The 19,011-nt window shown below is 42.7% G+C and overlaps 1 protein-coding gene and 1 pseudogene across 1 annotated transcript in view; both read left to right on the forward strand.

The window, feature by feature from the left end:
- The window catches only part of KCNH8 (potassium voltage-gated channel subfamily H member 8), a 413,967-nt gene that overhangs the window by 85,975 nt on the left and 308,981 nt on the right, over positions 1–19,011 (forward strand). The window lies entirely within an intron of this gene.
- LOC131757564 (farnesyl pyrophosphate synthase pseudogene) lies at positions 8,996–18,566 on the forward strand (annotated as a pseudogene).

Raw genomic sequence — 19,011 nt, forward strand, 5'->3', positions numbered from 1 at the left:
GACCCACAGAACCACTAGTGGAAGAGCTGCAGGTATCTCATGAGTTGTCATCTGTGTCACTACACTCCTGTTTCTCAGTATTACTACAGCCTGGGCTGAAATGGAGGGAAGGCTTCAGGCTGTGAGCTCTGCTCAGAGCTTTGGGGGGAAGCACTTTCCCCTTGTGGGGAAGCACTGCTTAGGCCAAGGCTAGAGATTTGGCTCAGGAGACCTGCATTCCAGACCTCCCTTTGCCAAAGTGACTGAGTGATCCGGGACATTTTACATTCCTTTCTGGTCTTCTGTTTTGTCTGTACAGTATGGAGTTTGAACTAGGCAATATCTGAGATCTCTTCCTGTTTTAACAAAAGTCCCTTTTAGAATTTATCTTTTATTTTTCAGAAAACCTCTTACATTTTGTGGGTGAAGAGATTTGCCATCAGCTTTTAAAATGGAAAGAAAGGGACAAGGAATGGCCGTGGCACTAGGCTCCTTCTACTTGCTTTCTTTTCCCATGATCTTATTTTCTCTAAAGTGACATTACCCAAATGCATAAAATGAAATTATATCCTCACAGACTGTACACCTAGCTCTGTGATGATTCATGTCTTGATTATTACACAGGGCTTAGTAGAAAGTAATGCAATTGTCCTTCCAATTTCATGTGAAGTCTAAGAGGAGAGAGGATTCATTTGAATACTTTACCCTCTTTTGTGTAATATAGTGCTTTTCATATTGCTTTCTTCAAGCTTGCCTTTCTACTCCTGAAATTCCACTGCAGTGGGTTCTGACATATTGAGAAATGGCTGCTTTAATGTTGCAGCAGGTTGAGTTTCATGTACCTATTGGTAAAAAAAAGTGATAAGAAAAACACATGTCCAAAGAGGAGTGATTCACATTTCCCAGAGAGTCAAATGAGAGATGCAAATAAAGGACCTTGGCAAGACTCTGGCAGTAGATTCCTTGGACATCAGTTCCTGGATGGAGCCCTGTTCCTGCTGGACCCCCAAAACATGGTGACTTTGTTGTTAGTGCTGACAGCTTCCTCTTTCACAGCCATATGCAACCAAAATCATCTCAGGAAAACTTTTCCCTACTACCCAATATTCAAATATTTTTATTTCAAAAATACCTAGTTAATGTCAGTATTCTTAGTCTTCATCTAGATTATCTCCATTCTCGAATACGGCTGTAGTACTTGATGCTTCCGTTGACCACACTTTTCTACATACTTTGTCCCATGCCTACCATTTTCAAGGTGTGTCGGAGCGAGATACCGTGGGTGGCAAAGACAGATTCTGCATTCACAATGACTTATACTGTGGAGGGTGTAAAAAAACATATACAGTAATTTAAAAAGCACGAGCAAATTTCCAGTATAACGGTCATAGAACAGAGGTCATGAGGAAGTGTGTGATGTATTTCCAAATGGGTTTTCTGAACCCCAGGTACTTTGATGTAAAGGCCGAGAGCTTACCTCTGACAGGGGAGACTCCGTGGAGGAGGTGGTGCTCGAGGGAGCAATGAAAGTCATGAAGGATTGTGATAAGCAGAGAAAAGCAGGCTGGTGTGAACCAACACAGTGGTTCTCAAAGGCTCTGTACCCCTGCTGAGATGCACAATATACAGATGTAACATTAAGTAATATTGAACCACACAGTGAGAAAGTTTTCTCTTCCCAGTTGTCTTTCAGTACTTTTATTTAGGAAAAGAAGGCTTCAGTTTGATGAGAACACATCTTTAATCCCCGTGTCCACACTTGCTAGTTAACCATTCCCTCCCCCCATTCTTTAACACATAGCCAGTAGGGCCCCAGACTCAAAGACGATGGCAGACAACAGTACCTGAAATTCAATTAAATGGGTTTCAGATTGCATCTACTTTTTAGTTCTCTTCATCTTATGGAAAGTCATGTTGGATTTCCACTTAAAATCGTGATATAAAATATTTTTATCAAATAAATGTACTTAAGGGAGAACTTAGATAAGTTAAGGAAAAGTAGAGGCAAATAATAGCACACGTGTTAGGTAGATAGGGCAGAATTTGTTTGGGTGATATATGAATGAATGTAGGAGAACATGAGTTTTAATATAAGTTATACTTGGCTTGGTAAGTAGCTCCATGTGATAACAAGGACAGTCCTGATGGAAAGTAGCCAGAATAAGATGAGAAAGAGAGGTTGCAAGCAGGTCAAGGTCAGGGAATACGGGACTCATGAACTTTATTCATGTTATATCTTCCTTGGGATTCTAAGACCACTTTCTTTACCCACGTGTTAATAACTAGGGTTTATTAATTCCTTCTCAGATGCCAGGTATGGTATTATCTTCCATATAATTATCACATTTTTCATCACAACTACCCTAACAGGAAGGTATTAGCCTGAGTTTAGGAGTGAAGAATCTTACCAAAGGCCCACAGCTAGTAGTTAATAGAGTTGGGTTTGGAACCCAGACCTATTTGATTCCAAAGCTCCTATTCTTCCTTGTGCCTAGAAACCCTATTCATCTCCCAGCCCCAATGTAAACACTGGCTTTTTCTGTCTAAGTCTACCTTTCCAATGCGCGGTCGATCTCCTCTTTGGATTTCCTGCATCCATCACTCTATATTTCTGGGTAGTAATTTTTTTCTCCCCTTCACTAGAAGTGTTTCTCTGGCCATCTGTGAACTAGATTGTAAGGGCCCAGAAGGCTTGTTTCCATGTCCCAAGGCATTCAGCACTGTACTTTTTTCATGGTCAAGGCTCATATTGTTTGAATTGAGCTAAATTTTCTTGCTCTGGCATGGCTTATCACAGAAATACAGCTGTATCAACTCTGAGTGTAAGTGTGAACAGGTGCTCTGGCAAAGATAACTCAGGACCTACCTGGGAAGGCTTTGCTTTGTCAGATTCCAAGAATCTAATTAATTAATTTTGAGCAAATCAGCAACTCTTTGGATTTCTTAAATCACTTGGATTTTTTTTATAGCTGTGTTGTGTAACATCTGAGTTAAATAGCACAAAAAAGGATACCCAGTAATCATAGACTTTTAGATGTCAGGAGAGAATTTTAAAGAATATCTTATCCAGCTCCTTTATTTTGTCAGTGAGGAAGCTGAAGGCTTAAGCAAGTTTCACGAGTCGCTTAAGGCCACAGAGCATGTTAAGTGTAGGCCTTTAACTAAAGATCTCTCTGGATTCCCAGTAAATTATCTGGCTTTGAGCTTGGAGGTCACTTACCCCTTCTTCCCAAACAATAGAGGAACCCCTACAGTATCTCTGACTGCTGTCAACTGGGGCTCCTTGTGAGCATGGAACAGGACCCCATTTTCTTTGGAAGCAATCCATTCCATTTAAAATTAAATAACATCTTTTCCTTTGTTGTACCCAATAGAACCTTTCAATCCTGTCCGTTGCTCTAAACAGCAGAGTTTTCTAGGACTCCCTTTTAAACCTGTCCTCATTTCCATCCACATGCACTCCTGTGATCCTGTCAGTTCCAGGGTTTTAAATCTATAAACTGAGGACTTTCACCTTTGTATCTCTAGACCAACTCTCTCAACTGAACCCTAGACCCTTATACACCCAATTACTGGATGTCTTCTTTTGGATACTTAGTAGGCATGCTAGATTTAATACCCCAAACCCAAATCTTGATTGTACCTTCTCACCAAAAAGCTCCTCCCACCTCCTCTTCATGTCGTTAAACAAGACTCTATTTTTTTAGTTGCTTTGGCCAGTAACCTGAAGTCATCCTGTTGTTTCCCGTTCTCTTTCATTGTTTATCTAAACCATCAGCTACCCTATTGGCTCTATTTTAAAATAACACAACATTGTTATCAACTATGCTCCAATATAAAATAAAGATTTTTTTTTCGGTACGCGGGCCTCTCACTGTTGTGGCCTCTCCCGTTGCGGAGCACAGGCTCCAGACACGCAGGCTCAGCGGCCACGGCTCACGGGCCCAGCCGCTCCGCGGCATGTGGGATCTTCCTGGACCGGGGCATGAACCCGTGTCCCCTGCATTGGCAGGCGGACTCTCAACCACTGCACCACCAGGGAAGCGCAAGATTTTTTAAAAAATAAAGTTAAAAGGAAAGAATCTGAAAAAGAATATATAAATACACACACACACACACACACACACACACACACACACACACACACACATATTCAGATATGTATGTATATCTGAAATACTTTGTTGTGCACCGGAAACTAATACAACATTGTAAATCAACTATACTTCAATTTAAAAGAATGATGTCTTTTGATAAACAGAAGTTTGTTTCTTACCACTGTTAAATATATCAAACTTTTCTTTAAAAAAAAACTTAAAAATAAAAATTTCTTCCAGAATCCAACAAATTCTTACCAATTCCACTGCTCCCATTGTAGTTCAGGCTATCATGCTTCTTGCACAGACAACTACCCCCTGCACCTCCATGTTCCTCAACAGTCTCTTCTCCCCACCGTGGCTGGAACATAAATCAAAATCCCCTCCATGGTCTGCAAGCTCTTCACTGTGATGTGAAAGCCCCTGCTTTCTTTTTGACTTTATCTCCTACTCCTCCCCCCCCCACTCCATCTTTTCTAGGTACCCTCCCTCCCTCCTGTCCCTCCAGCATGGCCCCAGAACTCTCACCTCCAGCCCTGTGTCTTGCGGTTCCCTCTAATTAAAACCATCTTCCCTCAAGAAAGTATACCAGTTACTGAAAAGTTTCACTGTCAGTATTAGATTGGTTACCTAGTTATCCTTTGTAGGTGGCTGAGGTAGCATTTAATTCAGGATCAAGGTTCTGATAATTTATAAAACGGTGGTGATTTTAAGGTTATAATGATGATCTGTGACCTATTTCTAAAGTTTTGTGGTTTTTAGAACATTTTGAAACTGTTTCTCTTAATACACTCCATTCTGAATTATCTATGCTTGTAAGAGTCTGATAATGAACTGATATCTGAATTCCATAGTAAACCTGAAAATTGACTCAAGGCAAGACCACATCTTTACCAATGCTATGAAAAGGTAGCATACAGTGACTGTCTTGTCAGTACTTCTGGGGATACAAATGAGGTTTAAAATTCTGAGAAGGTAGGTGTCACTAAGTATAGGGGATAATTTGAATACGGAAAAAAATCAACTAAATTATTTTAGAAACAAAGATAAGCATTTTCTAGATGATTGTATAAACTTTCTGATTATTCAATATTAAAAATATAATTCTTCAATTAATTATAAAAATAAACCAAACTTTTACACAGAAAAAAAAAAAACACTCTTCCTTCTGACATGCCCACAGTCACTCACATATGTCTGTGACTCCTTTTATCAGAAAATTTTTTGCTGATCACCCCCCTCCCATATATTATCCCAATACTCTGATTGATTTGTCTTTATAGCATTTATCACTATCTGACAGACTCTGCATTTACCTGTTTGTTTTTTCATCCTTTGCATATCCCACAAAGGTATGAGCTCAATGAGAGCTGAGATTTTATTTTATTTTTGTGGTTTCCTGCAGTGTCCTCAGCCTGCGGCATGGGGTCTGCAAAATGTAGGTGCTACTGATAAATATTTGTTAAATGAATTTCTCCTTTAACTTTGCGATTGAGCTGGGTGTTATACTTGTACCGTGTTGATTCTGGAGTCCCTGTGCAGGCATTTGCCTTTATTGCTAGAAATATCATAATTTTAGTATGGGCCATGAGGCAAAGTTGGCACCATCCTAAGTTAATTTATGATGATTGTTAATATTAGCCACGGTTACTATTTATTGAACACTTGTGTAGCCATCACCCTGCCAGGTGTTTTACAATATTATTTCCCTTAATCCTTACAGTGGCCTTATGGGAAATGCTACTATTGTCCTCATTTTGCTCACAGGGAAATTGAAGCCTGGAGAGTTAAGTGACTTGCTCATACAGCCAGGGAATGGCAGAGCAGAGCCACACTTCAAGGCCACGTGTCCTGGATTCAGATACACTGTCGTAATGAAGAGCATGGCCTCCGGAAGCAGACAGATCTGGGTTAACATTTACTCACATAGCTGTGTGATGTTGATTGAGTCATTTTTCTCCCTTGACATTCCCCATCCTATAAATGAGAGTAACAGTAATACCAATTTCATAGGGTTGTTATGATGATTCGATAATTCTGGTCCCGTGCTTAGTATAGTCCTGGCACAGAGTAAAAGCTCAATAAGCGTTGTCATCATGGCAATATAATTAATAGGACTAAAAAAAAAATTAACGAATAATTATTTTGCTCCTATTGGGCAACGCATGTCCTCTTAATGTTCTTTTATCCCGCATCTATCTATATTACTTCTCCCTTCCATCTATGTATCTGTAAATTTGATAATGGCATCTTACTATAAACTACTGATTAAAAGTGGTGAAGGATGTACAGGTGAGGATAAACCTTTAGACAGACAGGGATGCCCTCTAGAAACCGTGTGAGCTTTGTTTAACAGAAAGAAGGTACTGCTTAGTATGGCACCTTCTGGGAGCATGACTTAGTTTTACCAGTCTGTTCTGTTCATCTGCTAAAAAGTGAGCACAGCTTTACTTTCCTTCCCAGGGGATCCTACCAGGACTAAATGACTCGGTAGGAAATCCAAGAAGAATCTCATATCTACTGCTTTGGGCAGACTGGTCTCTAGTTAGCCCTCTTCTTAGCAGTGCTGGAGGTAGCCTGGCTGCTTGGCACTTTTAAAAGCAGTGGAGAGGAGCAACCCACCATTTCTTTCCATAGTTTGTCATCACACGGTAATGACAATATGAATGGCAATTGATACCCTTCGTTGAGTACTTATCCTGTGTCATGCACTGGAAAAAAAATCTTTTATCTGCACAACAATATACTAGATGTTACTCCTATTTTCTAGAGGAGAAAACTGTGCAGTGTGGGTTTTGGTTGGTGCCCCATCCAGATCCCCTTTACTTTGCTAGGTCAGTCATCGATTTGCTGCCTCATGGCCTTGAGTGAGCTGTTTGACACGTGCTCCGTGATAACGGACTTCCAATAGAGGACGCCAGGGGGCTCTGCGGGAGAAAGATGCTCTCCTGCCCATGCAGAGTGGTCCTGGAGGAGGGAGGTTTGAGCACCAGGGCGGCTGCTGAAGCCTGCCCGCCACCCATCGACGGTTCCAGACTCGGTCGCTGTGCAAACCTGCAACCTTAGTCTCACCGTAACCTTCCCACAGCCATCTTCACCCTGAAACCAGAGCCCCTACATGACTCCCCTCCTCCCCTCCTCCCGCCAGCCCCCAGATTTCCCACACCCGCACCCACAGCATCAGTTGCTCATCTGGCCCCGCTTGCACCTCACACTCCCGAGAGTGGAGGCCACTTGCTTGCCCGGCAGCCCAGCCCCTGTCCAACGCGGCCAAACCAGCATCCTTCTGTGCTCTCTGGTGAGCTGAACCCCACTGTCTTCAAGTTTATCTTCCTTAGATTATCTGCCTCAGCTCTAGGGTACTACACAGGTACTCTTTCATCACAGTTAGTAATTGTCTATATTGCGCTTATATCCTGTATGATTTCCATATCCGGCTTGGATCCAGACTGCTGTCGGCCCATCCCACGGCTGCTCCAAGCATTGGCTGCTGAACTGACAGAGGCTCCCTCCTCAAATAATTGCCCTCAGCGATGGGAGCTGCCTTGCTCAGGAGGTTAGCACCCTCCCTAATCCTCCCCTCCACCTGTGAGCCAGAGGCAGTGACTAACCCACGAAAGCCAGCTCCTGTGACCTCAGGCAAGGACAATTCTATGGTATGGTTTACCCTCCAGAGGCCCCTGTGGATCAGGTTGAGGTGAAGCTTCACCAGAAACCTGGTCCTTTCTTACCTCTCTCTCTCATTCTCAGTCCTCCTCCTCTCATTCTCTTATAGGCTTTACTTGAGAGTCAGCCCTCAATAAATTAGATATGTCCTAATCCTTGTCTCAAGCTCTGCATTGAGGCAACCTGACCTCAAATATGCACCCAGGCCACAGATCTAGAAGATAATGAAGCTGGTGATTGTACTAGGTCTATCTGACTCCAAATCCTGTGTCTTTTTTAAAAATTGAAGTATAGTTGATTCACAATGTTGTGTTAGTTTAAGGTGTACAGCAAAATGATTCAGTTTTTTCAGATTCTTTTCCACTGTAGGTTATTACAAAATACTGAGTGTAGTTCCCTGTGCTATACAATAGGACCTTGTTCATCTATTTTATATCTATTTTATCTATTATATCTATTTTATATATTATCTATTTTATATATAGTAGTGTGCATCTGCTTAACCTCAAACTCCTAACTTATCCCTCCCCCAACCTTTCCCTTTTGGTAACCATAAGTTTGTTTTCTATGTCTGTGAGTCCATTTCTGTTTTGTAAATAAGTTCATTTGTATCATTTTAAAAGATTCCACATGTAAGTGATATATGGTATTTGTCTTTCTCTGTCTGACTTACATCATTTAATATGATCATCTCAATGTCCATGCATCATGTCCTCTTCGCCACCACTTTCTTATGGTTGAGGGAATCTCTCACTTCCAGCATGTTCTCTGTAACATAATGTGTCTTCTGTGCTGAGCATTTAGGTCTTGACAATGGCCTGTCATTGGTCTAGGGTGAAGTTTGTGATTACTGGTTCAATATCCAAGGCCTGTGCCCACTGTCACTGGAGGCCCACACGCCCATGATCTGTTCCTTAGAGGCTCACACACCCTTTGCTGATACCGCCCCCTGCCATATCTCTTCCTCCTTTCTCTTCCCCAAAGAGTGTGGGCCAGCATCCAGGTTGGAGCTCTACCACCCCAGTTCCCTGAAGTGTGTCTGCTTGTTTAGCTAAATCACACTCCTCTTCTCCAGGCATGTTTATTTTGGGGTAGGCTAGTTCTCCACGCCCTGGGAATTGTGCACTGGCATACACTGAGGTTCAGAAACTAAGTTGACAACTTGACACTTGCATGCCTTTTAGGGAAATCATGGTTATTACTGGGGGCCGTAGCACCAGGTTTATTTATAACTCCTGGTGCTGCACACTGGCATGAAGTCAGATGCTAGCAGAAAGCAGTTGGAAGGCTACAGGGACCCAGGAGAACTAGGAGGACCTAGATTTCCAGGTAAGGTTGTATGTGTCAATCTTGAAAGGTAATTAGACCAACACGGTGTGAAAGCAGCTTATTTCAGCCCATCTCATTTTCAGGTGCTCTAACGCAGAGTGAAAGATTCAGCAGACGATTCAACACATCTTGGATTTAATTGTCTCTTTTCCGTGATCCCACCATGTGTTTTGGTTTTGTGGTTTGTCGTTTGACTACCGTATACCGATCCCGTTGGGGGTTTCTCAGCCTAGTCAATGCTCCCTGGTTGATCCCAAGTGACTCCTGTTTTTCCATTTGGTAGCAATTACTTGCCAGTTACACAAATTCTTCTCTCCCTGCCTCAAAAAACAAACTAATAAATAAGGGATGGCATTCTTATTGGTAGCTCTACTTTCTTCAGAGAGGCTGTGTATCCCCCTTCAGAAGGTGGTTCCACGCCGGCTTTGCCGCCTTTCCTTTGTGGCTGGATGGAGTATAGCTGTCGCTAATTCAGTCACATTTTTAGTTGTCCCACCGTTAGATGAAATTATGAGCCATCCCTAGCGAGTGTCAGCAACTGCAAATAGCAATGCCGCCTTTGAAGGCAGCAGAATCCAACTGGGAACTGAGAAGTTAATAGAAATTTAGAATAATGGGCATGCTTGCAATGAACCATTTTTGGGGTTCAGAAACCTAGTTCCTCTGGTAATTTGAACGAGCAGTTATGCTAATAAAATTTGTCCGTGTTGAATGAACCTGCTGGATCTACCCATCATTCACAGAACAACTTGAATTATCACTTTCCCGTCAAATTTTGCCCCTTCCTTTATCTGGCTGGCTCTTTGAGCCAGTTTTCTCCATTGTAGTCGGGGAATGAGGGAGAAAAAAATAGAGATTGTAGCACCAGCTGAGGTGGGCTGGCTCCCTCTACATGGGTGATGAAGCTTGTTTACTTTATGCAGGTACCTTTGGATGAAATTCAAGTGGTGCTGTATTGAGTTGAAAGGGCAGATATTCATAATAGAAATTTCCCAATGATGGTCAATATTTACCAGCAGTCTTGATGAATTTGCAGATCCATGATCCCCGCCCGTCTCACCACAGGGGGGTTTTAACTTCAGGAAAATGAGTAATTGTCACTGACAGCCTCAAAATTTTTAACTATCATCATAATTCCCCAGACCAGTAAAGTGTGTTAGTTTACCTGCCACCTTCATGGACGTGCCCTTTTGTAGAACCTCTTTTTCCCCAGTGGAATAGAAATGCTTGTCCGTCCAAAGCCCCGGATACAACAGGAACCCCTTCTGTGTTGTCTGCAGTTGCCCCAGCAGTCAGAGTGCTGTTCTCAAGGAAACCGTTATCTCAGCAGGATTGATTTTTCCGCTTGGGGAGCCCGGGAAGGGGAGGAGGAGCCAGAGTTGCAGGGCGGGTTGAGCAGAGACTGAAGGAAGGCTTTGGGGTGAGCAAGGCAGTGTGGTAAAGAGCTCCAGCTCTGCTTTTCCACCACGCATAGCTGTGTGAGGGTAGAGAAGACACTTAACATCTCTGAGGTCGTATCTTCAGGTTTAAATAGAGAGTGAGGGCAGACCACACCTCCTGAGGTTGCCGTGAGGACTGGATGCCCTCATCCTGTGGTCCCAGCACCGTCCGTCGCCTGAAAAGGCTCATCATTTGGCTTGTGTACACTTATCATCACTGCTAATTCATGTCGGGGGAAATCATCTGCTTTTGTTGAAAAGTGTTCTATTTCAGTTTATTTAGCTAATGTGGCTTGAGAAATTTCACCTTCCATTTCTACAGTTTATAAAAATCTGTCAAGTCCAAACTTTTAAAGTAGGTGAAGATTTTGTGAGCAGGTGAACGCACACGCATAGCCAGGAGTCGTTGTGATTGATGTACACATTGTTTTCTGGAGGCAAATATTTTAAAACCTTGAAAAGTTTCTCTTTACTATATGAAGACTTTTCTTTTCTAGCCCTTTTTATTTTTTGGTTTGTTCATCAAAATCTTCTTCCGGGAAAAATACATACTTGTTTGTTCATGGATTTTACAGATTCCTATATAATTTTTACTGAGTGCCAGGCATGTTCTAGGTTCAGTACGAATATTAACTCGGTGAATCCTTGTTACAATACTCTGAAGTCGGTTCTGTTATCATCCCGGTTTTACGGTTATGTACATCGAAGCCCAAGGTCATTCAAGTTCAAGCAAGTTCGAGATACTTAGGTAGTGAGCTGCCCAGCTAGGATTCTAATCCAGGCTGATGGGCTTCAGCGTCAGTGCTTGCAGGGAGCAGGCTGGGCCAGTCTGGTCTATTAGGGCTATGGGGACTTTTGAATGACAGCAGCTGGTAGTATTTAAGTTGTTCTGTGTGTCTGTCAGGGTGGGATTTCTGGGTTGACATTCAGTCACTTTATGTATTCAGCTTAGGGCTGTGGCTTTAACCAGGAATCTCCCCTTTGCATGAGGCCATACAGATGGGGAGTTAGGGAAGCAGAGTTGCTGCAAAGTGAGGTTAAGGACTCCCTTTTAAGAATCTGTGCCATGTGTATTAGGAGCCACTGGAGTTGAGTGAATTATCTGTTTTCTGAATGAATCTCTAAACTAGATTCTGAGACCCTTGGCATTTCTGATTCACCTTCAAGAGCCCTGTTGAGTGATTCATAATAGTTTTACTCAGCACAAATAGAAGACCTACACACAGAAACCAGGATTTTACCATGTATCTTCTCTTTTTTCTTCTGATAAATAAATGTCAAATTTAGAAAAAAAAAAAGTCAAATTCCACTAACCATGGGGAAGCCCATGGACTTAAAAGATTTTTTTATGCTTCACTGGCTCACGTATGCCTTGGAGGAAGTTAATGGACTTGTTTGTCCTCCTTCTTCAGTGACTGTCCCCAGTCCACCCACAGTGAGCTGCTTGTGCCATACCATCTGACTGTGTTTTTAGATAGAAAAGTACCATGGGCTTTCCCCGCTGCACATTCTCCTGGTTTTCCTTTTACGTCACTGGTGGCTCCTTCTCAGCTCCTCTTTTCTGAGACTTCATAAAACTGCAGTGCTCTGGAAGTCAGCCTTTGGGCAGATTATTTCACTCCTCTGCTCAAGATGCTATAATGACTTCACCTCCAATGTCCTTTCATTAAGACCTTTTATCATCTGCCCCTTTACTCTCACTTTGGCCTAATTGCCTATTACTTTGCTAGAGCTTCCAGAACCCAGTACCACAAGCTGAGTGGCTTAAACCACAGGCATGTACTGTGTCACAGTTTTGGAGGCTAGAAGTCTGAGATCAAGGTGTCAGCAGGACTGTGTTCCCTTTGAAGTCATCAGGGAAGGATCTGTTCCAGTCCTGTTTCCTAGACTCTGTTGGGACCTTGACATGTGCCAGCATCACGCCAGTCTTCACCTGGCAGCCTCACTGTGTGCATGTCTGTCTGTGTGTCCAAATTTCTCCTTTTTTATAAGGACACCAGTCCTAGTGGGTGAGGGGCCCATCGTACTCCAGTATGACCTCATCTTAATTAGTTATATCCGCAGTGGCTCTGGTTCCCAGAAAGGCCACACTGTGAAGTACTGGGAGTTAGGACTTCAGCATATGCATTTTGGTGAGACACAGTTCAAGCCCCAGCACTACTGTGCTCTCCCTTGCCCCCTGTGAGCCATCATGCTTGCTCTTGTTGCTGTCCTGTGAATACTTGGGTGTGTCTCTGCCCTAAGGCCTTTGCATTGTCTGTTCCCTCTACCTGGAACATCCTTGCACCCCAACTGTCCACAGGGCTCACAAACTGCCCCCTTCTCAAGTCTGTCTTCAAATATACTTTTCTCAGTAATGCCTCCCTCCCCTGATCATACCCTTTAAAATCATATCATCTCTCCTCTTCCCCACCCTGCCCCCCAGTCTCCCTGATTTATTGTTTTTCTGCCGTACTCACCACCTTCTAACACACTTGGTAATTTGCTTACTTACTAGTTTTGTTGTTTATCCTCCCCCAATGCTGACACTGGAATGTAAGCCCAAGAGGGGCTCTTTGTCTGTTTTCTTCTCTGATTTATTCCATACACCTAGAACAGCAGTACTTGGAGCATAACAGCAGCTGGAAAAAATGTGTATAGCTTTCTCATTTTTCTTTATCAGTTGGTTTAGTCATAGAGGTGGATGCCTTTCATACATTGGAGTAAGGCAGGTGGGAGGAGGGCATAACATATCTTAAACTATTTTCTTGAACACCATGACATAGCTTTCCTGTAGTGCCCTACACCTGGGACCTTTAGCCAGATGTCACGTTTATGATGATTGCAGTTCCTGGGGACGGCAGGGCGCAGGTGGAGGGACCTTGGCGTCCCTCCTGTCCTGGAGCTCAGAGCATTTTCCACATACAAGATGAAACCGGATCCCTTCTGCTGAGACACTGAGAGAGGCCTCATTTGACTTGTCATTTAGCTATTGGAGGAGCCATCACCGAGGCTCATGGAAGAAACTGATGGTCAGCCTGAGAACTCAGGCGTCCTGACTTGCTGTGATTTTCCTCCTAGCATAAAACGGTAGAAAGCTCCAAAAGTGACCACAAAGTGCTCTGGGAGACCCTTCTCTGACTTCACTAGAGTGGATGAGGTTTCAAAGGCCCACAGATGTCACATCCAGTTTTCTAAATAATCAAGGCCTCTCTCTCATGGGCCTCTGGTAGCCCGTGTCAGGAGCGATTCCCAGCAGGACCACGGAGTAGGCAAATCCCCATGCATTTCTTGGCCTTAAAATCCATCATTTTATATTAAAATTTCTATTTGTTCTCATCCTTTGCCCTCATGAATATTGTGTATTTTTATGAGCCTCTGTCCTCATAAAATGTGTAGTTTAATGAGGGCAAGGGTGTCTTACACATTGCTCGTTTTCATTGTGGTGCCAGCATAGCTGCTGGCACGTACAGGATGCCCAAGAGCTGTTTCTTAAGCCCCAGCTGAAGTCCAGCCTCCGAGCTGCATCACCACCCAGCTTCCTGGCTTAGCACTGTGGGCAGGGACCATACCTGGACCATTTTGGTTTAGTTTCTTCCTGGAACTCATGAATGGCCTTCAAAAGTAAAGGCTGACATACCACATTAAGCAGTGCTTTAGCCAGGAGGAAGATTGGTGGTTTGTAGGAAAGCATGGAAGGGTGTTTCTGACATCACCAGGCCCAGGAGGTGAACTGTCTCAACAAGGTACCCAAAACGAGTGAGACTTCAAAGGGAAGGCCTGGCTACACAGAGGCCATTGATTTTTTTCAGCCACACTCATTCCTGGCTGGCAACGACTGACCATAAAACAGCAGGGGTATCAGGAAGTTGACATTGACCGAAGCCACACACCAGATCCCTCAGTCCACAGGTGATAAACCCTGTCATATGTTTCCTGCACAATGTCTCCTCTGCACCTCTGTCCTGTTGGTGCTGTCGCCATGAATCCATCTGAAAGGAAGTAGTGCCTCTTTTTTTAAAAAAAATAAATTTATTTATTTTATTTATTTATTTTTGGCTGTGTTGGGTCTTCGCTGCTGCACACGGGCTTTCTCTAGTTTCTCTCTCCGGTGAGGAGAAAGGAGGATTGAAACAGACTGAGATAGCCAACTGTTCGTGAAAAGTATCACAAAGGGTATGTCAGCCATTGTTATTATTCTGGATTTTATGACGTTAGTGTTTGTCAACTTTTTACAGTTTGTCATTTTTGCAGTTATTCTCAGTCTAAATGAATCTTCATCTTTACTCCTAATGTATTTATATTTTTTCTTACAAAATTCCTCTTGGTTTTAAAAAGCTTTAGGACTTCCAAAACCTGGATCATCCCCTGCCTCTGTCTTCTCAATTCTCTTTGTGACATCTTGACAAGTCTTCTGGGGTCTAATGCATAAAATTCTCAAATAAAGCTTTATCTCATTTTTCAGCTAATATTAGTAATGTCTACATGGACTGCAACTTCTAAAAAATATGTAGATATTAAATAATTAGTACTTACCAAGTCTCTAAGTATTATAAGAAAAAATAACACTAGCATCCCGTTATTATAGGACAGATGTAGCCAGGCAACTTGAGTATATCTTCATAGCCTCAATAGTTCAATGAATTCCACAGTGTTCTTATCTATCTGCCTTCCAAATGGGGTTATGTTCATCTACATAGAAAATTACATTTCTATATGAGAAAATGTTTTTTTCTAATTATTTTCAGATATGAGAGAATTGCTAAATGCCATTTGTGCAGAATGCCTTTATTCTATAATAATAGATGCTTCAATAAAAATAAGTGTTTTATATAGCCAAAATATATTCTAAGTTTCCTGGGAAAGAAAGATAGTGGTGAAATGTTTCATCACTTCCACTTGAACTAGAATTGACTAATTAGAATTAGTGCATGTGTGTTTGTGTATGGAGTGTAATTTTTTTGGCATTTCCAATCATCAACATAACTGCAGTAATGGTTTCAGAGAACATCTGTAATGCCTTGTAAAAGTGCCTATGATGTGACAAATAATACCAGCTCTCCCTTTAAATAAACTGCATTCCAAGAAAACTAGATATACTAAGCTTTGATAACAGTAAGTGTATCAGAGGGACTTCCCAGCTCAGGTGTAAGATAGTTGTAGAGCCTTTGAAACCTTTGAAACTTCTGCTTTGATCTCAGATAAATCTGCAGTGAGATCACTAGCATCCAATTTGTTCCAGCTCACTTTTTAGGATGAAGCCTGTCTGGGAAATGAAAAAAGACCTGCATTTGCTGTCCTAAGATTTCCCAAGTGACTCCCCATGCAAATGTTGACCTGGACCAAATCCCTGAACTTCTTTGGGTCTCAGTTTCCTCATTTTATGATACAAAGATTCGGGGCCACATCTCCAATTCTGTTTCCGGTTCTGGCACAAATATTCCATGGTCTTTATCTCTATCTGCATCAATAGGGTCAGACCATAAGGGAGAAGAAGAGTTATTAGCACTCTGTGTTTCATAGATGTTGGGGGAGATGAAGACACCCCTGGAGCCCTCAAGATTCCACTGAATAATTGCTTGACACTCGGGTGAGAGTTAATGAAGGGGATATTCCAAACATAGGACATTAAAAACTGTCACCCATTATTCAGCAATTCTGTGCTAAGATTAAATTTGCATGTGCTCAAAACTACCTACCACTGTCCCCTATGAAGTAAGTCTACTGCACACTGTTTTTTACTAACACAGTCAGATTTTCCCCAGCATTGAACAGGTAACTGACTCTTGAATTGCGCCTTGGATGAAATAGTTGCCTTATGTTTGGGGCCACAATATATATATTTTTAAAAGCTTATCTTACTTTTTACATATACATGTATCTATTCTTTTTCAAGTTCTTTTCCCATTTAGGTTATTACAGAATATTGAGTAGAGTTCCCTGTGCTATATAGTAGATCCTTGTCAATTATTCATTTTAAATACATCAGTGTGTACATGTCAATGCCAAACTCCCAATCTGTCCCTCCCACCAGCCCTTCCAAAAGCTTATCTTGACACCATTCCAGCTGAATGGTCAAGTTACCTTTTTCCTCTCTTTTAAATTGTTTGCTTATTTGTTTACTTTCTCTACATTCATGCTGAGTTTGTATATTTTGTAAGTTAAATGTGCTTCTTTGGGATTGGATGCCATTGTATTACTTTTCATTTGAGGTCTCAAAGTTGACTGCTAAGAGCAAATGTTTGTGTCAGCTATTCAGTACTAACTCACATTGCCATGGTGAACCACTTTATAACTGGTCATCTGTGCCTCCTACTCTTACTTGACCATTTAGGACTGTGAAACCTCAAACTTCTAGCCCAATTCCTCAAAGGCTCACCATTTACTTGCCATTTTCTTCTATTTGTTTGGGAAATTTTTTTTTAAATGTCTGCTTTTTTATTTTTTAAATTTTTTTATTTTTTTGCGGTACACGGGCCTCTCACTGTTGTGGTCTCTCCCGTTGCGGAGCGCAGGCTCCGGACGCGCAGGCTCAGCGGCCATGGCTCACGGGCCCAGCAGCTCCGCGGCATGTGGGATCTTCCCAGAGCGGGGCACGAACCCGTGTCCCCTGCATCGGCAGGCGGATTCTTAACCACTGCGCCACCAGGGAAGCCCTGCTTTTTTAAAGGTTGTACTGCTATATCACTTTCTAGTTTCATATCAAATATTTGAAGCTTTAATATCTTTCTGAGCTAAAAAGGTATGCAGAGTTAGGGATGGTGAAGATGTAAAGGAAGTTTTCTGAAATCACATAAATCATATTTGGTGATGCACAAAGGACACAACAAAGGCAGATTAAGACCTACAGTGACAATCAGCAACCAGCATCCAGGAACAGAGTATTTTACTCCTCCTTCAGGATAGATGGAGACCAGAAATTGGATGTTTATGCAGAAAGGCAGGATTTCTTCCAGCACTTAATCCCAGATTGTCAAGATGCTGACTGAGGAGGACACTGGGCACCCAGAGACAGGAGATGCTATTGCCCGACTCAAGGAGGTCCTGGAGTACTGTGCCATCCGAGGCAAGTACCATCGGGGTTTGACAGTGCTGGTAGCATTCTGGGAGCTGTCAGAGCCCAGGAAGCAAGAGGCTGATAGTCACCGGTGGGCCATGACTGAGGGCTGGTGCATGGAACTCCTCCAAGCCTTCTTCCTGGTGTCAGACGAAATCATGGATGCATTCTTCACCTGACAGGGGCAGATCTGCTGGTATCAGAAGCCAGGCCTGGGTTTGGCTGCCATTCATGATGCTTTCCTCCTGGAAGCATGTATCTACCGCCTGCTGAAGCTCTGCTGCTGGGAGCAGCCCTATTACCTGAACCTGATCAAGCTCTTCCTACAGAGTCCTTATCAGACTGAGATCGGACAGACCCTGGACCTCATCACAGCCCCGCAGGGCAGTGTGAATCGTGGCAGATTCACTGAAAAGAGATATAGATCTATTGTCAAATACAAGACAGCTTTCTACTCCTTCTGTCTTCCTATAGCTGCTGCCATGTATGTGGTGGGCACTGATGCGGAGAAGGAGTATGCCAATGCCAAGAAGATCCTGCTGGAGATGGGAGAGTTCTTTCAGGTTTCGGATGATTACCTTGATCTCTTCGGGGACCCCAGTGTGATGGGCAGGATCAGCACTGACATCCAGGACAACACGTGCAGCTGGCTGGTGGTTCAGTGTTTGCAACGGGCCTCTCCGGAACAGTGCCAGATCCTGCAGGAGAACTGTGGAGGCCGAGAAGGGGGCCCGGGTGAAGGTGCCAGCCGAGGAGATGAATCTGCTGTCTGTGTTTACACAGCACAAGGACAGTTACAGCTACCTTATGGGTCTCACAGAGCAGTGTGCTGTGCCCCTGTCCCCAGCCACCATCCTGGGGCCAGCACACAAGATCTACAAGCAGAAGAAGTCACCTAGAGACTTGAGGGTGGGGAGGGGAGGCTCTCAAAACAATTACTGTCTAACCTGTAAAAGAAAAGAAAGACCTACAGTGATAAATCTTCTATGGATTTGTGCTTCTCTGGAGGAGAATGTCTAACAGTCTTAAAAGACAGAGCCAAGATTTCTGTTAAGACTAATAGGCATGGAGTGGTTATTCTCTTGGTAATTTCAAAGTAAAGCTTTTTTACATGGGAAATAGTGTAGTCTAACTCAAACAGGAGACCAGTTTTTCTTCGACATTGAATAAAGGCAAATTCTGACACATTTCATGGTGAGTACATTATATGTTCCACCTTAGAAAATATTTAACCTTATTCCAGCCATTAGGTGTTTTAATCACTTGACAATGTAATTTATTAAAAGTTGCTTTGCGGTCTTTGGATAATTAGTCTGGTAACATTTATTTTGTTTACCTGAACCTTTCTTGCTTTGAAAATTGTGAATCCTGGCTAGTCTGTGTTTAAAGATAAATAAACCATTTATAATGATCTGAAATGTCATTTAATTCTCACTCCTTTTCAAAGGCATTCACTCCAACAAGG

The sequence above is a fragment of the Kogia breviceps genome, chromosome 5 (assembly GCF_026419965.1).
Source record: "Kogia breviceps isolate mKogBre1 chromosome 5, mKogBre1 haplotype 1, whole genome shotgun sequence".
NCBI classification, from domain to species: domain Eukaryota; kingdom Metazoa; phylum Chordata; class Mammalia; order Artiodactyla; family Physeteridae; genus Kogia; species Kogia breviceps.